This window comes from Bos taurus, chromosome X (genome assembly GCF_002263795.3).
Source record: "Bos taurus isolate L1 Dominette 01449 registration number 42190680 breed Hereford chromosome X, ARS-UCD2.0, whole genome shotgun sequence".
Classification (NCBI taxonomy): domain Eukaryota; kingdom Metazoa; phylum Chordata; class Mammalia; order Artiodactyla; family Bovidae; genus Bos; species Bos taurus.
Window position 1 is genome coordinate 9,417,800 of NC_037357.1, and position 13,179 is coordinate 9,430,978.

The 13,179-nt window shown below is 36.2% G+C and overlaps 1 protein-coding gene across 1 annotated transcript in view; it reads right to left on the bottom strand.

The window, feature by feature from the left end:
• TENM1 (teneurin transmembrane protein 1) overlaps positions 1-13,179 on the bottom strand; it is a 916,085-nt gene that overhangs the window by 757,554 nt on the left and 145,352 nt on the right. The window contains exon 3 of the mRNA XM_005227449.5: positions 4,402-4,431. The gene's annotated coding sequence lies outside the window, so the exon portion shown is untranslated. The remainder of the gene's footprint in view (positions 1-4,401; positions 4,432-13,179) is intronic.

Below are 13,179 nucleotides of genomic sequence, written 5' to 3' on the forward strand. Positions count from 1 at the left end.
TGAGGCAGGCAAACTTCTATCATGTCTAATCTAGGTAGCAGGCCAGAGCTTTCTTGATGCTGCCAAAGTTTGAAATGGATTCTCTAGGTGGTTGTTTCCTGTTTTGGTTTTGTTTTTCACTTCAGAAAGAGATGGCTTTTGTTTTCAGACTTATATCAAAGAAACTGACTTCAGGCTCCCATTCAACCTTTATACTTTTCCTTCTCATCCTGCCTTCCCTTTTTTGAGAGAATAAAAGTTGCCTTTGAAATATCCTTTAATTTTCTATAAGTTCCAGCGAAAAGTTGATTCAGAATTGATATGCAGTGCTAAGGAAGACATATGTCCAAAGGAGAGTAAGAATTAACGTTTTAGTACCACACACTAAAATATGCACTCTGGATTTACATTATTGAGCAACGAAAGACAAACTAATAATAAGCCACTGACCTGGAAATAATCACAATTGCTATGTGATACAGTGAGAATTAGAAGTTGACCTGGGGAAAGCAAGGAAGAATGAAAAGAAATATTGATAACAATGTTTAGAATTTTCACCTAGGATGAATGGTTGCCACAGTGCCTCTCTCTTTGCACTTCAACCCCAATTATTCCTGCTCACTGTTCTGCTCCATGACAGATATGGAAAATATCCAGAAAAAAAACTTAATTATTAGAATAAGGGACAACAACAAAAAAAGATTCTTCAGTCAAGAAAGAGAAAGGTTGAAAAGAAAAGAATATGATGGAATCTAACAAAAGAAGTTACGGATTGAATGAATCACTTTTCCAGAATGAAACTGATAAATGAGGTTTATGACCAATGAAATAAAATACTACTTTATATATCATTTATACATTATTTGTTTCAAATATGTTAAATCTATGGGAAAGGTATATGAACAAGATATTATACAACCTCGAGTTCATGTTTCAGCTGGGTAAATACATAAAACCTAAACATGATAAAAATATTATAAATAATTTAAAAGAGTTATGGGTTATGAGTATAAGGATATATTAGGGGACTTCTCTGGCTATCCACTGGTTAAAACTCTGTGTTTCCAATGCAGGAGGTGTGGGTTCAATATGCAGTCAGAAAACTAACATCACACATACAGCATGGCTGAAAAATAAAATTTAAAAAAAGATGTGGGGACTGCTCTGGTGGTACAGTGAATAAGAATCCACCTGCCAGTGCAGGGGACACAGGCTCTATCCTTGGTCTGGAAAGATCCCATATGATGCAAAGCAACTAAACCCGTGCACCACAACTATTGAGTCCACACTCTAGAGCCGCTGCTCCACAAGAGAAGCTACCGGGCAATGAGAAGCCTATGTGCCACAATGAAGAGTAGCCCTCACTTGCCCCAACTAGAGAAAGTGCTAACAAGGGTGGAATGGGCTGCGTCAGCAGTTCTCCAGATGATCTCACTTAGTGGAACACTGTAGAAGGGACTCAAATATTATATGGATACATATATGGGGGTATTATATAAATATATGTATAAGGAGATAGCATAGAATATATATGAGGATATTATATATATCCTCAGTCCTGAATATCCATTGGAAGGACTGATGCTGAAGCTGAAACTCCAATACTTTGGCCACCTGATGCAAAGAACTGACTCACTGGAAAAGACCCTGATGCTGAGAAAGAGTGAAGGCAGGAGGAGAAGGGGAAGACAGAGGATGAGATGGTTGGATGGCATCACCAGTTCGATGGACACGAGTTTAAGCAAGCTCCGGGAGTTGGTGATGGACAGGGAAGCCTGGCATGCTGCAGTCCATAGGGTCACAAAGAGTCGGACATGACTGAGTGACTGAACTGACTGACTGACTGATTTTATATATATGTGTGCATATATATATATATATATATATACACATATATTATGGATATATAGAAGGGGAGGTATTGGAATAGATAACTTTTCAGATGCCTTCTAAGTGGGATTCTACTCACCCTTCCACAAGAGAGCTCTTCAAATAGATGGAAGATAGATCTATCTCCTGCACAGTTTGTGGGATCTTATTTCCCCAACCTAGGGATTGAATCCAGGCCATAGCTGTGACAGCACTAAGTCCTAACCACTGGACCAGGAGAGAATTCCCTCAACCTTAATATTTTAAATCTCCTTATCCATTTTGCAGAATATGTCTTAAACTTACACAATCTTATATAATCTCAATAAAGCTGGGTAAAAAAACAGTAACTCCACCTTTACCTTTCTGGCTGATCTCTTCCAGATGCCATCATGTAGTCAGCCCACGTTCCTAACCAAATCTGGCACTGAAAGCTGAGTGTACTAATTCCCCCCAGAACCAACCAGATTCCCATGTTACTAATCAGGATTTTATGTACAGTAAAACCTTAATTAACTGAAGCCCAACTAATGAAACATTTTATTTCATGTTCTATACTCAACTTTTATGAGAAAAAGGAAGATGGTGATTAAGTGAGTGGGCATCTTGAATGTATGAATACTTAAAGAAAAACAAACTAATCTCCTAAGAAATGGTCTGGTCCTATTCATCACAAGCTCTTACTTTTTCTGTACAATAAGGACTGATTTCATAATTATGAACTTGAGACCCTGAAAAAATATTCCAAATACTAAAGTAAAACTCAATTATGTTCACTAAGGTAGCAAAATGGACTACAGTTTTACAAAATGTTTTAACCACAAAGACTGAAATAAAAGATAGCTGTACTACTTAATTTTTTAAAAGCCTCAATTAACATCCCTTTCCCTAAGTATCTAGTTAATCAGATACTTAGGGAAATGGATTTTCTATATTACAGAACCATATCCTTCACTACCGCATGTGAAGGGAAAGGGAATATTTCATTTTCACTTCTACACCTACTACTGATGTGACACCCAGGTGTTCAATAAATATTTCTTAAGTGAAGTAATAATATACAAGTATTACTACTACTACTATTATTAGCCTGCCTCAGCAGCCACATTGTCTTTTTCATCTTCAAAAAATTGCTAGCTCTGTAGTCATATATTGCTGTCATGTCATACAACTAAGGTACATACAATTATAAATAAGGTACATATGGTATTATGTGCATTAATCATATTAGACTATAAGATATTAAAACCAAAAGGGAACCTGAAGGTCATCTAATTTAACCATAAAACTTTACAGAGGTGGAAACTATGGTTCAGAGAACTCAAGTGACTTGTTAAAGGTCATACAGCTTGTTAGTGATATCAGTAGGACTGAAACATTGGCTTTTCTTTCTCTTTTCTTTCCCTATTACAAACTGGCCCTGCATTCTTTAAAGTAAAGGATGAAACAGGTCTACATTTTTTGTGTGCTGAAACAAGAAGTTGCTCAGACTTGTCATTCCATTTTGATACTACAGCACTCAGGCACAAAGAAGGCTGGCTTTTCTCTACTTTATGAGAAGGATGTCTTGTGTATATACTTTGTATCCTTGCTACTCTAAATTCAATCTGATGATGTTTTAAGAGACAATAAAAGACAGAATAATGCATCATAAATTTATCTTTTAGTGGCAGTAATGCAGGAATTGCCATCTCCTATTATATGGCAGTAATTTATAAGAGTACCTGTTGGGCACCAAGACATGAAGAGTTGTTCTGTGTTACACACTAGTATCTTTTCACTTTCTTTTTAAAGAAATTGTAATTCTTGGTAAATTAGTTGCCCACACAGGGACTGTCATGAAGCAAGGTTTGGGGCTGCAGTATCCAAAGTCCGAGGGGCTGTAATGAACAAAATATGTTCAAAGTCTAGGGAAGAAACTGCAAGGCAACACTGGAAAGCATTCCATCTCTAGCAGAAGCTTCCATGCCACCTTGATTTTATATCTCATTTGGTATTGACAATTATGAATGTTACATTTTGTTCATAATGTTAGGTAATGCCTTTTTATGATAAAGGGGGAGGTTTTTGGTCATTTGCCTTATGAACACATTGAGAGATTAGCTCTAGAAAGAAGCCTCAAAAACTATATATAGTCTGGAACGGGATGCTAAAATCTAACCTGGACAATAAAAAAAGAGTTTCTCATGGCAAAGAAGCCTCAATAAGAATTCATGAGATGATAGTCTACAAGAGTGTGAAATATTTCAGAATGTACTCTGTATATCACTTTGAGGCACAAAACAAGAGGCAGAAAAACCAGTGTGCTGTGTGCTGACAATCCTCTAAACACTCAATAATCTTTGTGTATACAGAGAGAAATTTTAACGGAAAGAAACCTGATAACTTATGAAAATATTAAGAAAAGTCATAATGACCAAAATAATCCCATTTCTTCAGTCTCTGCACTGTAGTATCTATTGTCTTTGTGAAAATGGAACACATTGATGAAGAAGAGATTAAAAGCATTCTAAAACTTAATGGATGATCAACTCAAAAATATCATATACTTACTTTGCTGTTACAGCCAATCATAAAGTGTACCTGAAAAAATAAAAATGCAATTTCAATTTCCTTGATCTTTTATGTTTATATTATTAAAAATAATAGCATAGCTTTTAAATTTATACATCAGAATGGTCATTTGAGGAAAAATTGGCTTTCACAACTGTAATCCTTTATAGGCCCCCTTTTTTTCACTTTTATAATGGTGATTAAAATTCAAGACAGGAGTTACCCACAATGTTTTTCATCTCTGTATCTGTTGATTTTCAACACTGGTTTTTCTGAGTCATTGTAGCTATAAACAGTCATCATTTTCAAAATAAATCACAGTATGGATAGTGGGCAGGAGGGACCAGTGCCTGCTAGGTTTCTATTCAGTCTACTTCACTTCAAGGTCTACTTAGTGCGTTTTTACTTCATTAATCAATGGTCAAATACTTAATAAGTTCCTTCCAAGTCAAAGAACATCACTCACCAGTCCCCGTCATTGCAGAGCTGAGTTATAGCAGGTTATTGCCACAAGAGATTACTGAGATGCTTGACAAACTAGCTTATAATGTTTCATTCTTACTCTGTCAGGTAAAATTTAGCTGAATTAGGATTGACATCAAAGGCATTTCTGAAAAGGTCATGATCTTATCACATTGCTTAGATTAAGCACTGTAAGGATTTGCTTCAGGTTGAGTAGGAAATCTTTAAAATTCTAGACAACTTCCAGAAGACATGTGGACATTTCTCCCTCAGCAACCTCAGTGAATTTGTTGGAAAGCCATAATGTTGACAGGGCTGCTTATTTAATTAACTCATAAGACTGGAAGGTAGTATAGTCAGTGCTTCTTCCATGATTCCAGAGCAGCCAGAGAAAAGACAGCCAGTTGTATCACCATTTTTTTTTTTTTTTTAACCAGCACATCACAGCTCTATCTTTACTTTACCTGTTCTGAAGCTAGTCACTCTGGGCCTGACTCCTCAAGGCTGGCTCTTCTAGCCTACTTGCTCAGCCATAAAACTGATCTTACTGTGTAAGTTCCTGCTTAGACAGCTGTCACATCACATCACACCCCAACCCACCTGTATCACATCCTATCACCAAAGCTCTTCCAAACTCAGTCTCTAAATAGTTTGGATCAGTACCAGCCAGCCAACAAACTGTCTCTATGACCCGGGGACTCTATCACTCAAACCTCTTCATTCTTAACTCATCACCAGCATGTGTCAGCCATGTACAACCAGTCTTCAGTCTGATTGCAACAGTTTCTTATCTGACAACATCCCCTAGTACAGACACTATAAGGGGCTTCCCTGGTGGCTCAGTGGTAAAGAATCTGCCTGCAGTGCAGACGTGGGTTTGATGCCCAGGTTAAGAAGATCCCCTGGAGGAGGGCATAGACACCCACTCCAGTTTTCTTGCCTGGAGAATCCCATGGACAGAGGGTCCTGGTGGGCTACAATGCATGGGGTCACAAAGAGTCAGACACGACTTAGTGATTAAACAACAACAGACCCCCTACTCTCATGAGCAACACTCATTACATCAGGCCTATTTCTCACCACACGTCACTACTCACCCTACCTCTTCATCCTTCCTTTTTCCCTTCCCCATTATCTAGCCAAAGCCTATCCATCACCCACCATCAAAAGTCCCTTTCTTCAGAAGGCCTTTCCTGATTGCTTCAACAATGATGAAAGCTATTATATTATGTTTAGCATATATTACTTGACACTTTGAATCTGTTAGTTTAATTGAGGTATAATTTACATACTATAGAATGCACCCATTTAAAATGTACAATTTAATGATTTTTAGTTAACTTACTGAATTGTGCAACCATCACCACAAACCAATTTTACAATACTTAATTACGCCCCAAATATCCATTAGCAGTCACTCTCTGTTCTCATCCCCAGTCCCTGACAACAGCTAGTCTATTATTTATCTCTAAAGATTTGCCTTTTCCGAATATTACTTATGAATGGAATCATATGATATGTGGTCCTTTGCATCTGGCTTCTTTCACTTAGCATAACATTTTTGAGATTTATCCATGTTATAGCATGTATCAGAATTTCATTCTGTTTTATGGCTGAATAAGATTCCATTGTATGGGTATTTTACATTTTACTTATCCATTCAACAGTTAGATATTTGGGTTGTGCCTGCTTTGGGGCTATTAGTAATAACACTGTTACAAATATTCAGGTGTGTTTTGTGAGCATATGTTTTTATTATTCTTATGTCTATACATAGGAGTAGGTCATATGGTAAATTTTTCCAATTTGGTAAATTTATGTTTAATTTTTTTTAGATAACACCTTAAAATCTGCCCATTTAAATAAAGTATTATACAAGTCAATACATTTTAATATATTCACAGAGTTGTGCAGCCGTCACCACGATCAACTTCTGGATGTTTTCACTACCTCAAAAAGTCCCATACCATCACATCCATTATTTATAATCTTCACAGGACCCACGCAAATATTGATATCGAAAGTGAAAGTTGCTCGGTCGTGTCCGACTCTTTGTGACCCCATGGACTGTAGCCCGCCAGGCTCCTCTGTCCATGGAATTCTCCAGGCAAGAATACAGGAGTGGGTTGCCATGCCCTTCTTCAGGGGATCTTCGCAACCCAGGGACTGGATCTGGGTCTCCTGTATTGCAGGAAAATTCTTTACCATCTGAGCCACCAGGGGAGCCCCAAGTATTGATAATACACCCCTAGTTTTACAGATAAAGAAAGAGAAGATAAGCAAAGCCACACACCCACTAAATATCATAGCCTGCATGAGAATCCAATCTGTATGACTTGATAACTCACAATATTTCCACATTACCATATAGTCACTAATCCTCTTCTTTGAGATCACTCTAGGATATTCATTTGATTTCCTGTTTATGTCTCTCATTTAGTAATTAATTATGAACTTCCTTATCTATGTCTTACACTTCAAAAATAATGCCTTGTATCTACGATCAAACCTTAAGTTTATGAAGAACAAGAAGCACATACAGTAGCCCCCAACCATCCTCGGCATTGGGGGAGAGATATGTTCCAAAAGCCCAAGTGGATGCCTGAAATCTCAAATAATACCAAGCCCTATATATAGACAGATAGTTAGATAGTATTGAATATATATTGATTATATATATATTCAATACTTTTACCCTATATGTATATATATTCAATACTTTTTTCTTATACATACATACCTATGATAAAGTTTAAATTATAAATTAGTACAGTAAGTGATTAAAACAATAATAATCAAATACAAAAATTATAACAATATACTTTAATAAAATTTATGGTAATGTGATATCTCAAAATAGGTTACTGTACAGATTTAATATCTTTTTCATCTTAACTAAGCACTAAACATGCACTGTGGCCATAACATTATCAGTTTGAGGTGCATCAGCAAAACTAGCACTAATTTATTTCCCCTTCTTCAATTTCCTAAAGAGGTTTGTTCTTACCACAGATCTTAGCAACCTCAGTAAGTAATTTTTTTTCCCTTCCTTATGAAGTCAAGAACTTTCTCCTTTTCACTTAAAGGAAGCACTTTAAGTATTCTCTTTGGCATAACAGAATTGCCAGCATCACTCCTCTTGTGCTTTGAGGCCATTATTAAGTAAAATAAGGGTTACCTCTCAATCAATACCCAAGGTGGCTACTAAAAGGCTGCCCAGTGCTCTGGACAAACTCATGACTCACCTCCAGGCAGGATGGAGTGGACAACATGAGATTTCATAATGCTACTCAGAACAGCATGTAATTTAAATCATGAATTGTTTATTTCTGGAATTTTCCATTTATTATTTTCAGACCACAATTGCCTGCAGGTAACTGAAACCATAGGTAAGGTGGAACAACTTACTATACTTTCTTTGCCTTCTCCTCAGTCCCAAGAAGTACTCAGTGAAAGTTATTCTTTAATATTAACCTAAATTTGTACTCATATTAAGGTCAATTTTCAGTCTTTTCCTTTAGTGTCAATATAGCACCAGCAGCTGAAGTCCAATATTTTAGTCACTTCACCCCATAACTACCTTTACGAAGAATTGCTCCAGCAACATGTACTTAGTCTGCACTGTGCAGTCTTTTAGATCTTCATGTTTTACCTGAATTTGGACTTGTCCTGAAGGTGCTGCTGTAAATATGTAGACCCTGTCTTCCCAATTTGATAAAAAGCTTCTCATGGACAAATACTATGTCTTTTTGCTTGGGATCCCCTCTGACAACCAGCATAGTGATGAATAAACAACATGTTTCCAATAAATGCTTCTTCCAGTGTTTGAATACTATCATCATCTCTCATGATGATACCCGCCCCTGCTCTGGAAGAATGGAACCTGGCATTCTTCCACATGCTTAGGCTGCTATAATTACTGTGTGCCTTTGGAAAAATTACTGCCCAGCCCTGGGCCTTTGTTTTGCCATCTGTAGCATGGGTATTGTTTGGAATGAGAAAAATCTCAGTGGTGTTTCCCACTTCTGAGCTATCTGTTCAATGTGCTTACTAGAAGTTCTCAGTCATACATTCAGTAGTTTAAGTATTCAATCATTTTTGCTTTGATAAGAATAAGTTAAGTGAAGTGAAGTGAAGTCACTCAGTCATGTCCGACTCTGTGACCCCATGGACTGTAGCCTATCAGGCTCCTCTGTCCATGGGATTTTCCAGGTAAGAGTGCTGGAGTGGGGTGCCATTTCCTCTCCATGATATGAATAAAGTGTTTACTAAAAACTCTTACTACCTTTCTACATTCATTTTTATTAACCTGGGCCAGTTTTTACTTCTTTGTGGCAAAATAAGCATGTAATAATATCTTTCATTCAACTTCAGATACTTTGCTATACTTATCACACTTTAAAATTGCAAAAATCTTTTCTCATGTCTAACGTTTTTCCTTCAAAGGATGACCTGCTCTCCTGGATTCCCTTCTTAGACACATCCTATAGCAACTTTCCTACTTCATTACATTTGTATTTGCATTTTTCTTTTCTGCTAGTTTTTTTTCTTTAGAAAAAACTGAGACAGAAATAAGACTTGGATATCAAATGCTGTTGTATTTCAAAAGAAATGGAGCATTTTCTTATTAACTGTTAGAAAAATGAGCATAAAATTTGATAAGGATTAAAATAATTGGAAGAAACTGGAAGTTTTCCAAAATTTTCATCCAGAGAAACCATTTAAACAGACTATTTTATTTTTAAACAGCACCTTACCTTTATATATAGTCTTGTACCTAAACTAGCACGTTAATTTCAAAATGTTATTAGATAACATTTATACAGTTAATAATAGATCTTGTTGCCATGGAACCTTAACCGAATTTTCTAGCTCTGAGAGTTGATTTTTCAGCAATTAAGCCCTTAGCTCTACTGTTTCATTAACAGATTTTTTATATGAATGTAATTATTTGGATGAGGATATTGAAAACATTTCCTAGTTTGCAAATGATACTCAAATTGGAAGAAAAGCAAATGATGAAGGAACTGTAATTGAAACCTTAAAGATGCATATTATTCAGGTGACTGAATCAACATAAGGCAAAATATATTCCTATACTAAGGATACTTGGGAATAAAGTACAATCAAGATTTTCCTACTCTCTGATCTATCACCATCTCCACATCTACCTTGACCAAGTCTGCCACTCAACACACACCTCATAAGAATAATAATTGAAGTGATCAGGAGAGAAAGGAAACACTCTTGAAATTACTGGCCCCAGGTAAAGTAGAACTAGGAGATTTTTACTGGTTTAATAATCTGCCAATGGCAAGACTATAAGTCAACCAAAAGAATCCAGTTTATAGCCAAGATGTTCATTATAGTACAACTGGACTTGAACCAACAGTATTGATCATTCTCTTTCTGTTCAGGACCACTGCTTTACTAATTAAAATGTGATCACTAGCCCAAGTGTTGAAACAGATGGAGAAACACAATGTTTTCACATCTGGATTATTCTCATTGAGTGGAAAATCAGAAATGCATTATCATAACTTATACCTATGAGGAAAAAGAGGACAAATCCTGGGGCATGATAACAGAGGACACATCATCTTCGGTTGGCAGTAACTAAAGATTTGTAGGAAATGATCAACTTATGTAGTTCTGGAGGCAAGAACTCCCAGGAAATGACAGAGGATGAAGTCTTTTACAAAGAAGCTTCAGATTTACATTTAGAGAGAGAGTCTATTTTAAAAATGTGGGTTCTGAATTCAAACTTGTCACATGTTTAGTGAGAAGCAGAATTGTTATGTGAACTCAATTCAGCTGTTTTAACCAAGAATCATATCTCAAATTTAGGAATAAGCCAAAGGAGTATATGTAATTAGTGAGTAATAAGTGTGACTCCTATTTGAGTGGCCTGAAACTTGTTACTAAATTTCTATGAGTTTCAGTTTTTTAATTCATATAATTAATGTGAACAATAAGAGATAGTGTCTAACATAGTAAAATAGGTACTTGATAAATAGGATTATTATAATTAGTATTAATTATTAGTGAGAAAATATGTTTTCCATTTACCCCACCTCATTACTTGCTTATTGATGGCAGTGTTTCCTAATTGCAGTCTCTATTTTTTTTTTTTTTATAATTTACTTCATGGTAGTTGTATCTGCAAACCAAATCCATTGTGACGATGGCAAACATGCAGAAATAGCAATGCATTGAAGGTAATAAACAGAACATAAAAGATATTGCTCCCATAATGAAAATGTATTTGTAGTCTAGCTGGGGAGATACAACATAAGCACTGATATGAAATGGTTTACCATCTAACATCATTAATAAGATTATCCACAATATTTGAAAAGCTTAGTAAATGTTCACAAGCACACTGGCTGGTTTTAAAGTATTAACTATTACTTGCAGCTCTATAAATTAAGGACTATTATTATTCCCATTTCACAGATGAAGAAACCGACACCAGAACCTTAAATTGGTTCTCCAATGTCACACAGGTAATAAGTGCCAACAGGAGGATTCAAATCGATCTCTAAAGGCCATGAGCTTAAACACTTCACTATACTGCTCTCATATCTATCAATCGTGTACAGAAAAAATTCCTAAAGGGCTGTGGATGGAAAACTAAATGATTTCAAACAAGAAAGAAAGACTGGACAATATACAAAGATAATAAATGCCTCTAAAGTAATGGAATAAAATTCCATGTTTCATTCATTAAAAGGGTGGGTCATGTTGAAAAGGCCAAGATATCTGATGATAATCAGTGGCATCAGAGTATACTATTTCAATCTCCATTTATCAGAGGCCTTTCTTGAGGAAGTACTATTTTTGTAATAAAATATGCTGGTCATATTGGAACAATATATTTGAAAGCCACAATTTTTATCTCAATAATCATAATGAAAATCTTTCTGTATATTGCAAGTATTTCTGATAAACAATATGCAATTTATTTTGAATGATTTTTCATCTTGTCCAAATTTTATTTCTAATAGTGGCTTATGTTCTGCCACAAACATTTCTCAGATAAACTTCTTTTAGTTGTGAGAACACTTTCTTGGCTGCAATATTTCTCCATTGTCCTATCCATTCAAACAGGTTACAATAAAAATCCTATTATGTGATTTTTCATGGGATTGAGAAAAGAAAACATCACGAAGAGGAAAATGATAAAAGGAAGATATATTGCTCCATGGAGACTTTCCTCAGGAGCTTTCTCTGTAGCTGACAGCTGTGCATTTACATCTGTTTCAGGACAACATGGAGGCAGTAAGGGATCACGTGCAGGCTTTCTGTTTTGGTAATCCCAGTTTCCCACCATGAAATGCTCTCCTTACACTGCTGTAATGTAAAAGAACCACCTGAGGCTGAGATGAGAAGCAGGGATAATCATGTGAAGCATGCCTCACTTATTTGAGACTCAGATCACTGATTGCCCCAGCCCTGTGTTTTCTAGTGTTTTCCAGGTAGGTTTCCTAGCTCAACACTACTCAAAGTTTGGTTCATGGAAAGCAGCACCAATATTAGCATCACCTGGAAGCTTGTTAGAACTACAGAATCTCAAGCCCCACCCCAGATCTACTGAATGGAGATCTGCATGTTAACAAAATCCCATGGTGATTCCTGAGCACCTTCAAGTCTGAGAATCACTGCTCTAGAGATGGTAAGATGCCCAGTTAAAGAAAATATTTTCTTTCTCTCTGAGGTAACTGAGAGGGGACATATGAAAAGACCCTGACCAACAAACAATGAAAAATTAAAGGATCAACTTAAGAAAAAAATTTAAAGTACAAATCCAGATATATTTATCAAGCATTGACCTGCTTACCTATGAGCCTCAGTTAACTCAGTTTCTTCCCTCAGTTTGTTGGGAGGAAATGAAGAGCAATACTAGCTCAGCTGTAGAATATTCTCAAATTTATTGTCATCAGAGTAAGTATTATTATATAACATTTATTCACTGTGTACTATATGCCATGCAACTTCCTAGATACTTTTCCATACTTTTCACTTTAATCTACACATGACTTTGGAACCTAAGCTTATAACCACTTCCTTCCTTTCTGATCTTTTCTCTAATGTGACTCTAGGATATCTTTTCTGGCACAATGTGAATGCACTACTATTCCATACCTTCACTGAGTGAGAAATATATTTTCCCATAGGCTCAAAATTTTCTGTCCAAGGCTTCTTTGCCTATATGTTCTCCAGAGATATTTAGCCTCACTCCTGGAAGTGTCCCTGACTCTGATCTCCTGCTTCCCCATCTCCCACTCCCATACATATCCTGAATACTCATTTTCT